The sequence below is a fragment of the Ochotona curzoniae genome, unplaced genomic scaffold (genome assembly GCF_017591425.1).
Source record: "Ochotona curzoniae isolate NIBS_2020 unplaced genomic scaffold, NIBS_Ocur_1.0 scaffold_4701, whole genome shotgun sequence".
NCBI lineage: Eukaryota > Metazoa > Chordata > Mammalia > Lagomorpha > Ochotonidae > Ochotona > Ochotona curzoniae.
Genome location: NW_024467122.1, coordinates 10,694,844 through 10,707,805, shown reverse-complemented (window position 1 = coordinate 10,707,805; position 12,962 = coordinate 10,694,844). Strand labels below are relative to the sequence as shown.

Genomic DNA, 12,962 nt, shown 5'->3' with positions numbered 1-12,962 from the left:
TTTTTATTTCTGGTCTAGCCCTTTAGGGTTTTACTACTTCATTTTGCATTGCATGGTAATTTCTCCTCCCCAAACTGTATACATTTTTCCTTGTGCTCAGTTCCACTATGGTCTCAGTCCCATCCTCCTTGGTTCTGTAACCTACATTACCTTAACACTCTTTAGAACTCTCAACTTTAGTCCTCGTATATTTTGAATTATTTTCCATTCTCATCCTTCAGTTTTCTTGAGATAGACTCTTACTACTTCTATTGCATGTGCTATTTTACCTGATCCATTCTTGAGTGCATAAATGATCATGCTGTTTGAATTCTTACTTTTACTTTGTTGTTGGTGGTGGTTTTGGCTACACTCACCAGACTTTTGCACACCCACTCACTCAGCTTTGCTCAATTTTTGACATCTATGCACAAAACAAACACATACTCAGACACTGTGCAGCAAAGTTCTTTTTGTCTGTCCTCACCTGGTCTTCCTTATCATTCATCACCGTTGTCACAAATGTTCTGCTACACCTGTCTATGTCTCTCTGGAGATCTGTGAAGCAGCTTTCAGAAAGTAAAATTTTTTTAGACCTATTTTAAACCTTGTTTGAACTATACAAAGTCTCCTCCGCAATATTCCAAACAATTTCTTCTCCAGTTTCACCACAGTTGTATAGCCACATGAGACATAGATGCCAATAGTACATAAGCAGATGGTAGAATACAGCATAGCTAAATATATGTACTTTTAGGTTAAATTGTTACTCATGACAAGAGCTTTGTTCCTTTCTCGGATTTGACAGAAAACATGATGCTCCTCAGTCCTAATAAGACATAATTATTTTGGTTTTTTTTTCTCGTTGTGTTTGTCTCCGAAGTAATATATTTGCATGTGTTGTCATTGATAATAGTTCATCCCACCCGGCACTGAGCACAACATAGAAGTTTGAGCATTTTGTTGGTGGTTGACCCTAAGTCTTTTAGAATCTTCAAGGTTCCTAAAATATACTACTAACACATAGTATTTTCAATCCTATATTTTGATTGCCCCCATTTATACCATTTGCTTAAAGTCAACCTGCTAGCTCTTCTAATTATCTCCACTAAGAATCTGTGCCTGGAGTGTTTGGAAGCCTCATCCTTTGAAATCCTTTGCTTAGAGCAGACCTTCAAGTCAGTTTACCCTGACATCCAACAAATAAGTACCCTATATCCACCATCATCACCCTGGCCACAAGTGCTCCATTGCTCAGGTTCTGTCACTCATAAAATCTACTTGATGCCTTTGTTAGTCACTCTACATTTCAAATAAATTGAGTAAGCCCAAATTACTCATGCTTTCTTATTAATCTATCCCATGTTCACTGACCGATAATGCTGTGGGGTTCAATACCTACCTTTACTTTGGAATCTCGTTGGATATTATAACACTGAATGACATTTACACTCAGATCTTTCTATCTTCTGCTTGTTATATTTGAATTATATCCATTAAGTTTAAATAATTTTAATATTAACTCACATTTCTTCCTCGTTTTGTTTTTGTTTCATTTCTTGCTTCAATTTTGTGTGTTTTTATTTGTACAATAACGTAAAACTACAAAGAAATCAGAAGCTCGAAAATGCGATTGAAAAAAGGTCATGTGGCCTGGCACAGTGGCCTCCTAGCTAAAGTTCTCGCCTGGCACGTATCGGGATCCTATATGGGTGCTGGTTTTATACTTGGCAGCCCTGCTTCCCATCCAGTTCCCTGCTTGTGGCCAGGGAATGCAGTCAAGGATTGCCCAAAACTTTGGGACCCTGCACCCATGTATGGGATCCAGAAGAAGCTCCTGGCTCCCAGTTTCAGATCAGCTCAACTCCGGCCATTGCAGTCACTTGGGGAGTAAATCAGTGGATGGGAGATCTTTCTGCCTCTTCCTCTCTGTATATCTGACTTTGCAATAAAAATAAATACATCTTTTTTAAAAAGGCGATGTGATATAGATGTTAAGTAAATAGGGGATGGTGAGGAAAGCAAAATGCTTGATGTTGAAAGGGAAATTATAAATCTACACATACGCAATTTCTTCTGGTGTTGCTTTTCAGAATTATTGTTATATTTGATAAACTGAACACATATATCCTACAAAAAACATAAGCAAGCCAGGGTTAGGGCAGGACACCTCTCAGGAAAAGAAATGAACAGGATACTATTATTTCATGTTACTCGCTGACTATTCAAGAAAAAGCCTTTTTGGAGAATTTATTAAGCTAAAAAAAAATAATCAGAGGAATGGCTTTGATTTCTGTTCACATATTCTTGGGAATCTAGAAAGCTTAATTCATGGCATATATGCTCAAAGAAAAAAAAAAGAATTACAAATGCTTGTTTCTTCTCTCTGATTAATCTGAAGGCTCTGAAAAAGAATAAAATAAAGACCTTGAGAGAAGTGCAATTAGCCTGATCAAATAATCAACTAACATTCTTTGATGCTCCAAGTCCCCCAAGGAACTGCAGATGACTTCATGTTTCTAAAAGGATATGAAAGGATATCTCTGTCTAGCATTATGTGAATCATTACTTAACTGACAGAAAATACAGGGACTGCAGATGACAATGAAATAAAATCTCTGCAAATATATCACAAAACCATGAAACAAAGAGCAAAATATAACATTTCCAGAGTGTTTATGTTATTGAAAATACCTTATTTTCCAGAAAAGATGACATGTATATAAAAAGTGGAAAATATGGCAAATGGGCTTGAAATAAAACAGCCAAAGAAAACTGTCACTGAGGAAGAGTACAGGTTACTAGACTTAGAAGACACGTTTGTAATGAGATAAGTCCTTTTTAAGAGTAGACAAGATGCTTGTAGCTATCCAGAAGGTATCTCATAGCAAGACAAAACTACAGATTCCACTCCTCTAATTTTCCAGTTTCATCATTAGAATAGAAAGACTAAGTGATCATTATCTCTGATTTTTTTTTTCATCTTATTTTTTGCTTCATCATGTGCACGCTAGATGGTATAACAATTCCAGCTTTCTGATAGGTTTTGTTCCTGCCCTCTGTTTATTAGTTTTATCTTGTTCTGTCCCTGAAATGTGCTGAAAAGACTCACTTTAATAACTTTCTCTGGTCTTCCTCTGGTAGATTCATATTCCTAACACTCTGTAGGAGGCTTCTAACTTAAGTAAATTTTGCTTTTCACACACACACACAATGGCTACAATGCATATTTCAAAGTATTAAATGCACTCAAATGAAGACAATTATCAATAAAGCAATGTCAGTAAATACAAAGAAATTCTGATGGTTACTTAGATGATTATATTATTTGAGTACTTTTTAAAACATTTTATTAAAATTTAAATATCTGAGGTTGGGGCAGATAAACAATATGGATTAGCACATAAGTAGAAATCCCAAAACAGAAAGATGAAATTAAAAATCAATAGGAAAAAAATCAACACAGTCGGCCTGATTGGTAAGAGAAAAAAAGCAATCTGAATATAGGAAAATTGAAATGACAAATTCTATGAAACAGCACAGTATGAAAACTTGTACCACAAGAAAGCAATGAGTGATCAAGATACAGCACAAGAAACAGACATTGTAAACTTTCCACAAATCATTCAGGTGACTTAATTGCACTTCAGCCCATATATATCATTACCTTCCTTGACCTATATATTTTTCACAAAATGAAATCTTGTTTATGGTGGCTTTGTAGTTTGTAAAGATACTGTTGCTACTTTGATTTTATTATTTTTATTATCATTCTAGTTCTTAGTCCAGTCTATATCGATTTCAAAATCATGTTGTCACCATCTACAAAGAAGCTTTAGATGATTTTTCCTTACACTGGATCTCCTAAAAAAACTGGACAGCACTGACAGATTGGAATTTCTAATCCATGAACATAGTACGCATTTTAAATTTACATTACCTTAGGTCTTTTTGGATGATTTTTCAACAGTATTTTAATCTAATATTCAATTAATGCAATATTATGTAATATTTAGTCTAGTATACTTAGTATTCTCATGCACATAGCATACTATATTTTAGGTCTTTCTTAATGACTTTCATCACTATTTTAGTTTTCATAATGGAGATTATATGTATCTTACTAGATTTATACTTAAACATACATTTTATTATTATATTTATTTCTTTCATGAATAATGTAGTAAAATAATTTACTTTTGTATCTTGAGTCTTAATCCGTTCGATTTCCCAACCTCTATTTCTTGTTCTAAGATTTTTATCAGTTACCTGAGATTTCCTAATGCAGAGAATCATCATCTATAGAGTGGTTGATATTCCTTTCCTCTGATTTTTATGGATCATATTTCTTACTGTACTGGAGAATGGGAAAGAATGTTATATAAATTGTGAGAAAGGACATCTTTATTTTTTCCCCAATAACAGGCAGAAAATATCTCTCAAAAACTTTTTCGGAGTTGATCCAAGCCCACCATCCAGAGTAGCACTGAGGATGGTTCAGGCCAGGCTGTGGCTTTTGATGGCATAGTCCAAGCTGGGCAATGAGTTAAGCCAGGATAGGTCGGATCAACCACCAATGATTGCAGAATCTGTAGCCGGGAGTGAGCCTGGGTCAGGGAGCTGGGGAATGAACTGGCTGGGCTGCAGTTCCTACTAGTGAGTATACAAGCTGGAATGAGGGTGGAAAACTGGGCTGAACATGGCTGCAGTATCCCTTGGCATAGGTGTGGATTGAGTCTGGCATTTGCCAGACTGGTTTATGCTCCAAAACCCACTGGTGCTCACAAGAGCCAGAGTGGGAACTGGAAGGTTGGGCTAGATCTAGGCATCGGCTGAACCATGCAAGAGCTGCATATGGGTGTGCAGCAAGCGTGGCTGGGCTATAGCACACAGCAGTAAGATATGAAATGGGTGTGGGCCGGTCGGCCAAGGCTGTTGTACCTGCCAGGACAGGGAGCTGACTAAGTCAAGCTGGGCCATGAAACCACCGCTTAGCTTAAGATCTGAGACTGGGTGATGATCTGATAGAGGAGATTAGGGATATCCTCTGTCAGGATACAGTTCATGCAGATGAATGCACGAGCTGAGGCTGAGAAACGCTCAGACCAGGCTAGGTTACAGTACCCACCAGCACATGTGTGACTCTGGTCTGGGGGGTGAGTCAGGCTGGATCAGTTTGTAATTCCCAGTAGAGGCAGGATTGGGTGAGTTAGGTTACAACACCAGCGTATTCACAATAGGGTCAGGACTGGGGGCTGTCTAGGGTGGACAAGGTTACAGCAGCTGCCAGTATAAGCCGGAATTGGAGTAGTCACAATAAGGCAGGCTACAGCACCTGCTTGAGAATGTTGAAATGAGATGGACCATGCCAAACAGTACAACCACATATACTACTGCATATTAAGGCTGGAACAAGTGGGGAGAAAGAGGGTTAATCCTTTAAGTAAGACTGTAAGTAAGTCAGTCCACAGTAAGATTGTGAGGGTTCCCATGCTAGGCCACTGCTCCCACAGTGATGAGCAAGAGAGTTGGAACTTGGGCCAGCCTGACTGAGCAGGGCTACAAAGTCCATTGGCATGCATGTAAGCTGGGTTGGGAAAGAATCAGGCTAAGCTAAATGATCATATCCATTGTTGCATGTATGAGCTAGAGTAAGTGCAGGGTGGGTGGGTTTTTCTGCAGCATTAGCTAACAGGTGCTGAGACTGGGGACATTTCTTGTCTGGCTAGACTACAGAACCATTTAGGAAGTGCAATATCCAGGCATTAGAGTGGATCTAGTAAGAACTATGGACACCCTTCTGATATGCTGCAGTTAATACCAATGAGCATGAGAACCAAGGCTGAAATGGACCTGCTGGCATGGATGTGGAATAGACAGTAGGGTTGGTTGGGCTGAGCTAGGCTCTAACACCCATTGATATGTATAAGAACCAAATGGGATGTGGATGGACTGAACCAGTTTGCTGCATATATCAGCATTTACTGAGAAAGGAGCTGGGAGTGGTCCTGGTGGGGTTTATTCAGGACCATTCTGACTAGGCTGCAGTTTTCACTGGTGTGCATGAGAGCCGAGTGTGTCCTGCGCAGGGTTTAGGCTGGGCCACACTATCCATTGATTCATCTATGAGATGGGGCTGGGGACAAAACTGATGACTACAATCATCAGTCTTGAAGGCCTACATGGGTGATGGACTGAGCTAAATCTACTGCCTGGCACATATCAGTCAGGTCTGGGATCATCTCTGGTGAATTTCTCTTGGGTACATCCCCATCTGCACCACTGGATTCAGAACTCTAATGATGGTAAAACTCATAGGATCTGTGGTCTGATTGTGGATTACATGTGTCAGCATGGTCCTCCTCTGTTGCTGAGACCTGTGCAGTGGACAGATGCTTATGGGGAACCAGTTCATTGAGGCCTGTAGAGGGCCTCTAGTATCATGAAGATCAGAATAAATTGGACAGCTCTCACAGCCAAGCTTTGATATTAACTATCTGGATGAATTGAGTCTCTTAAGGTGGACTATGTCAGCCAATGGACCTTGTAAGGATGTACTCAGCCTTGGAGCAATAAAATTAAGATCATCTGAGAATGATTAGAAACATGGAAGCAGTATCCTCTGCATCAGGAACCCTGGAAAGCATTGGATGGCTGCCCCTATTTGCAGGTGCTGCTGCAGTTGGGCTGCTGGGAACAACATTCTCCCCTTCTCTCTCCACTTCCCTCAGATACAGGAAGATAAAGGAGATTGGAGCCAGTGACCTCACCCACTTTTCCCCATTCTTTAACCCTCCCCACCCTAATTAGTGGTCCACATGGGCATGCATCCTTCTCAACTATGTAAACATAATAAAAAATAAAATGAATTTACTAGCAAAAAGGAAACAATAATTAAATATAAACATGAAAAATAGTAGATAAACTATAAGAACGACAATGACACTAACAGCTGACATTGCACTAGAAGCCCTATCAGCCAGAAGAGAATGAAAAGACATAATCCAGATTCTTAAACGAAAAAAAAAAAAAAACTATCAACTCAGGTTCATATACACAAAAAGCTTTAATTTGCATATGAAAGTGAAAATAAAATCTTCCAAAGCAAACCAAAACTGAAGGAACTCAGCTCTATCTAACCGGTCCTATAAATGTTGATTAAAGATTTGCTAGAGACAAAAAAGGAGAATGAGAAAAGGTGGATAACATTTCAGTAAAACCACTAAACAAACCTAAATTAAACATCTAGAAAACATATGCTAAAATGACAGGACAAGGGGATGGCAAGGTTTTGCAGCAAGTGAATCCTCTGTCCTGTGATATTGGTATTCTGTATGGGTTCTGGTTCATGTCCCAGCTGCTCCACTTCTGATCTAGCTTCCTACTATGGCCTGGAAAAGAAGTAGAATGGTACCCAAATCCATGGTACCCTCAGCCAGGTGTGTGTCCTGCAAGAAGTTTCTGTCTTCCAGCTTCAGATCAGCTCAATCTGGACACTGTGATCATTTGGAAGACCTCCTCTATCTCTCATTATCTCTTTGTTAATCGACTTTTCAAATAAAAATAAATCATAAAATGACAGAACTAAATCACTACCTGTTGATATTAAACCTGAACACAAATGAATTAAACTCATGAATGAAAAGCATACATTATCATATTGGATTGACAAAAAAGACCCATCTATCTTTTGCCTACAAAAAAACTCACCAACACAGATACACAGAAACTGAAAGTGAAAGGATGGAAGAAGATAGTGCTGAGAACTGATCAACCAAATGACCCAGTCTAGGAAAAATTTCCACATCTAGGAAAAATTACAAAGGAAATGAAATCTGCATTTAAGAGAGTGATCTGTAATTCCATATTTATAGCTTCACAAATCACAAGAGCAAAGACATGGCACCAAATCATATGCCGTCAACAGAGGAATGAATAAAGATACTGTTTGTATATCTCTCAATGGAATACTACTTAGCCATAAAGGAGATGAAAGCTTATTGTTGTAACAAAGTTGTCCTAGCTAGAAAACATTATGCCTAGTGAATTAAGCCAGTTACAAAAGAATATCATGTTCTCTCTGATACAACAGTTAATCACAAACATATATATATACACATATAAACAACTATTTTGTTTTATACATGTGTTTTGTATATATGTATGTATATATGATATGTATGTGTAAATATACAATATGAGCCACTACTTTCCCAAAAACGTAGTGCTCCCAATGAAACTTAGAAATACAATTCTACATTATGATAATAGGGTTTGTACCTTTGCCTATACTAATCATGTCACAAAACATTTAAATATCAGAAAGTTAAAATTGTAATTTGTATTAAGGGATTATATTCTATTTTGATAAAAAAAGAAGGGGGATGGCAGGAGGAGAAAATGGGGAGAAAGAGAGAAGAAGGGATGGGGTGAAACCTACAACATTGTATCATGGAAAATGAAATATAAGTGAAAATGAAAATCACACAAAAAAGAAAATACACTGGATTGAATATTTTAATGTGTGTAATTTATACCAAAATATCACACACCAGTACTTTTATACCCTTTGGAGTGAGATGGCAATCATGAAGCCACAAATCTATATGTATGCTAATATAGACATATATACAAGGCAGAGATCTTTAATACTATATGTACTGATAAAATATAGTCTCCATGCTTTTCCCATTCATTTTCACCCTCCAAGCTTTTAATAATGGAGATTCTAATTGGGCTTCTAGTGTTTCACATTCTTTTCTTACTCCCTAGTTTCTACAACTCCTTCCTGTTAATGGCCATTTTGTTCATTGTTCCTGAACTTATTTAAACAAATTTGCCATACATCCATGCATAAATTAACATCAAGAGTTAATATTTTTAGAATTTATGAAAATAAATTGTCCAAAAGAAAGAAATACTCTTACTCCCATATAACACATATTCTACATGGTAGACAAAGTAATAAAGAACATATCTTTTCTGTTCATGTGCAATTTTATCGACAATAAAGATTCCATATGTAAAATTCTTTTATCACTCTACTTACTGAATTTTATTTCTTTTGTGAATCCAAAACAGTATTAAAAATAAAATATATATCTGTTTCAGAATAATGATATGAATTATAATTCTTTTTTATTGAAAATCATCATAACCTTAAAAAATCTCTTTAATTAAACATGCAATTATCTGCATCAAGAGAAAGTATAAAGGACAACTGCAAATCAATAGTGATGAGAAAAGTAAAAAGCATGCATAATGAGTGTTATAATCAAAGTAATCTGAGGACAATAATTTTCGCCATTAATCAACATGCTCAACAAGTGTTTTTGTGAAATTCTCAGCTGAACTTTACGAGAGTGTTTAATCGCAACATGAAACTATAAAAAAACCAACCAAAGAACCAAATTATTCACTCCAATTCAGCTTAAAAGTCAGATTATATAAAATTACTTTTAAAAATTCAGAAACAAATGTAAAGATGCTTACCGTAAAAAAGAGACACCAAGAAAATATTATCTAACAGTTTCAAAAAGCTGAGGATGTGGCACAGAACACAGGCGGTATGAACACCGGTGAATGCTGGTTCAGGTACTTACCTTTACTTTTCTGAAGTTTGGAGGGAGGAACTGACTCAAGTTCTTCTCTACCTCAGCAAACCAAAACAGAAAGAATGTCTCAAAAAACAAAATAGCAAAGCGCTAACATTGCTTCCATTGTCGATATTTAGTTTAGGTGATGTTTAGTTTACTGTCACTTTCTCTATTCCAACTTTAGTAATACTTGTAGAACTCATATTTTCTCAATCACTTTTCAAAAGAAATTGTATTATCACTTGTTAATATTTCCTATTTACAAATATCTACATACTTTCCATTCAGAGTGAACAAATTGCAATAAGTCACTGAGAATATCAAAGATAGGATACCTATGTTATTTCCTGAGAAAAAGAAAACAAGTTTGCATTGGTACTGACATTCAGCGTGTCAGCAAATATAGTCAGGTGCTGAAGTCTGATTTGTCCCATTAGAGAACCACGGGTCTGGACCTCAGATTGACATCTGGAATGAGTCCCTCAGCATCCTCAGACATTTTTTCTCATCATCGATCCAGACAAGCAGTTTCCCAACAAATAAGCATTTCCATGCCCAGGTTTATTTTGCATAATCTTGTCAAATACATATGAAGGAAGAACAGTAATCATACAGTAGAACTTCTACATATTATCAAAACAGTATAAATATCAGGCATTGTTTTAATAAAATTCCAGAAATATATTGGAAATTAAAATGAAAATCTTTCTCATCACCCCAAATTTTAAAAACATGAGCAAAAATAATAAATGGCATAATTATGGGTAAATACAAGTAGAAACATCTGTTCTGAATAGACCGGCTAAAATAATTGAATTAATATTTAACACACTTGAATTTTAAAAGAATAATTTTGCTGCAAACAAAATGGTGAAAGCGAAATATGTCAATGATTTACCAAATCACTCACGTTACTTCAGAAACAAACAAACAAAAAATGTTTAAAGGGACAAAGCAAAAATGAAGTCTATTAACAAGGTATGAACAGTCACAGGGGAAAAAATTTATCATAAAACTATTCACTTTTGTGCCTCCAAAATCACAATCTCCAAGACAGTGAGACTGTGATGTTACTAGGCACACTAAACAAAACCATTTCAAAAACATCTTAGTCATCGCTCACCTCTCTTCCCTGAAGTAATGTAACTTGTTCTAAACTTTGACCTGCAGTAAAATATCACAAAGAAAAGGTTATATAAAAATAAGTGATATTGAAAATAAATAATTGCTTCTGTGATAATTCAGCATGCAGTCTTCCCCACACAAATCATTTCTTCCCAAAGCAATGTTGTCATTTCATTTATTTATTCCTTTGTTTACTCAAAAAGGACCTCCAACATGCTATGCAAAATGACACAGCAATTTCCTCCTAAAATGAGATATTGTACAGTTTTATCCTATCAAATAAAGATGTTATAAAAATACTCTAGAGCACCTAAAGTGATTGGCAAATAGTAGGGTTGTTATGAGAATCATATTCTGGAAGAGATAAGAACTCCGAAATCTATTTGAAAATTACACAAATATGCATACATGACATCCATTTGAACATTACACAAAAATACATTTCAAAATGTATGTATTGAATAAGAAAATGACCAGAATATCCAAAGAGATGAAAATTTGTATAAGCTAAATAAAAACTATAAAAACAAAACAAATTGGAATAAATGTTGTGGCACAGCAAGTAAAGCTGCCTCATGTGTGGCTCATATTCTATATGAGCACCAGTTCGCATCCTGGCTGTTCCACTTCTCATTCATCTCTCTGCTAATGTGCCTGGAAATGCAGAAGACAAGTTGGTCACTGCCACCTTTGTGGGAAGCTAAAAGTTCCAGGTTGTGTGTGTATGCATGTGTGTGTCCATTAGAGGAGTAAAACCAGTAGATAGATGATTTCTCCCATAGGAGATCTGACATTCATGTGGGACACCTGAATAAAGCTACAGGCTGGCCCAGACTCAAAGGCTGCAGTCATTTGTGGAATGAACCTGAAAATGGAAGATCTGTCCCTTCCATGCTCTTTGAAAATATTTAAAAATAATAGTTAACAATGACAAATTAATTGGGTTAGCCAGTGTTTAAAATGTGAAAGCCTCAGTATAGGTATCAAAATTAGCCAATTAATACTTAAGCTATACTATAGTTGAATTTCTTCAAATATTCTTGGTCTTCTGAATTAACATTGTATTCATATTCCACATCTATTTAGTTTAATATAATGCATGATGTGTCCTGAGTGTTAATATTATATTTGCAGACTGAAAGGAGAATATAATTTAACCTGGAGATCATGTTTTCACACAAGCAGCTTCAGGTTCACACACTTTTCTTTGTAGTAACTACAGCAATTAGATTGGGTTCTTCTCAGTGCAATCAGTACTGCCAGTTAATGTTATTGGTAGTACTTTCACCTGTTTACTCAGTTGGTGTCAATCATAATATTCACAAGATTATTATATTGTCTTTATAATGATAAATATCTAATAAAGTATAAATGTAAACTAAAGTTTCCTGTACTTCCGTAATGCTTTCTTTGGTACATTTAATCATTTGCTAGTTACTGGATAAAATAATTATTATTTGCCAAAAATTGACTTATCACATGCTGTCTACCTTCCATTTAATAAGGTTTTCTATTAAAAAAAACTTCACCCTCTATTCCACATATTCAAATATGTGCTAAGTAATATTATAAGCAGTCTTACCACTATTTATCAACTTTCTAAACAGTCAAGTGAACTACTCTGTGGGAATATACACAACGTCAATCAATACAAGACATGGCTCACTGTTGTTTGGAGTCCAGTCATCATCTTTCAATATCTCGGATTCACCTATCTCTGCTTTCTCATCCTGTACTCGTCTTCCTCCTTCAGTATTCTGAGGATTCCATAGGCCCATCTGAAAGAATACTGAACAATTTTCCTTCCCCAAAAATGCTAGAAAGCAAAAACAGTTAGATAACATAGTTCTTTCTTCATTATCACAGTCATTTCTATGCACTTCAATTACGGTTGCATAATAGTGAAGGAAAATGTTATAATTCTCTAGGATAATCATATTAACTGCTGTATTACTAGCTAAATGTTTGTACCTGGAATTCACAAAGTGTTGTCTTAAGAAAATGTCTCTAAGAAATAGCAAAGTAAGTTGCTCATAGAAAATACATTCATCCAGGATAGATTATTTAGAATTCATAACCTATGAGCATAAGTTACAATTGACACTTATTTCCTCAGATTGCAATTGAATTTGTCACCAGAATTTACAGTTGTTTTTAATATTGTCAACAGGGTTTTTCCAGAGCCAGATTGTTATATTTAGTGACATTTCACCATGCATTTCATGATATACTTTGATGCATGAAACCCTGACAATCTGTTTT

The 12,962-nt window shown here is 36.0% G+C and overlaps 1 non-coding gene across 1 annotated transcript; it reads right to left on the bottom strand.

The window, feature by feature from the left end:
• Nucleotides 1-10,026: 10,026 nt before the first annotated feature.
• LOC121149707 lies at nucleotides 10,027-10,093 on the bottom strand. Its single transcript, XR_005882838.1, has one exon. It is a non-coding gene; the product is annotated as a small nucleolar RNA SNORD109A (small nucleolar RNA).
• Between the last annotated feature and the right edge of the window lie 2,869 nt (nucleotides 10,094-12,962).